The sequence below is a fragment of the Staurois parvus genome, unplaced genomic scaffold, assembly GCF_062004578.1.
Source record: "Staurois parvus isolate SC_StPar_1 unplaced genomic scaffold, SC_StPar_1.0 ptg000118l, whole genome shotgun sequence".
Taxonomy (NCBI): Eukaryota; Metazoa; Chordata; class Amphibia; order Anura; family Ranidae; genus Staurois; species Staurois parvus.
The window spans coordinates 7,915,606-7,916,246 of record NW_028317914.1 but is presented as its reverse complement, the minus strand read 5'-3'; the positions used below and the strand labels follow the sequence as shown (position 1 = coordinate 7,916,246).

Below are 641 nucleotides of genomic sequence, written 5' to 3'. Positions count from 1 at the left end.
ATGTTGCCTCAACATGAAGAGGAGATATCTTTCCAATGTGAAGGATATCCTCTCAGACAGTTGTCACAGGAAAACGTGCCCCCATTAGAAAAAGGTCTCCTGCATTCATGTTTTGGTGGCAACAAAATGTTGAATCTCTACAACGGGGACACAGACGGCAAAAAAAAAAAAAAAAATCTGACAAAAGGTTTTCTTTCATTACACAAGTAAAAAAAAAATAAAAGTTCCAGTAAAAAGAGTTCTCCATTGCATGTTAAAAACAAAGTTATCACATTTATGGCACATCAGCAAACATCAGTCATCAAAGATCAGTATTAAGTCCCAAAATTGTTCATCATTTGTGCCAACAATTCATAAGACAGCAGGCAGCTTACCCTCCTCTTCAGACTCCTCCTTTCCAGGTTTCTTCCCTTGAGGCATTTTGGCAGGAGCTTTCTTGGCAACAGGTTTTTTCTCTTCTTCAGATTCATGTAAAGAATAGAATTCCATTAACACACCAAACCAAATTTCAGTGACACCATCTCTCTATTAGATATCTAGTATTGTAAGAGTGGGAGGAGCCATCCACTATGTCCATGTCTCCTTCCCCTGTAATCCCAGGGCGCGGCCATGGAAACAGAGGTGACCCGGAAGTAGAAAAG

General features: G+C 39.9%; 1 non-coding gene across 1 annotated transcript; it reads right to left on the bottom strand.

Annotated features, from left to right (window-relative positions):
* Window positions 1-279: 279 nt before the first annotated feature.
* Window positions 280-345, bottom strand: LOC149467253 (small nucleolar RNA SNORD82). The gene has a single exon (XR_016311994.1). It is a non-coding gene; the product is annotated as a small nucleolar RNA SNORD82 (small nucleolar RNA).
* Window positions 346-641: the final 296 nt, after the last annotated feature.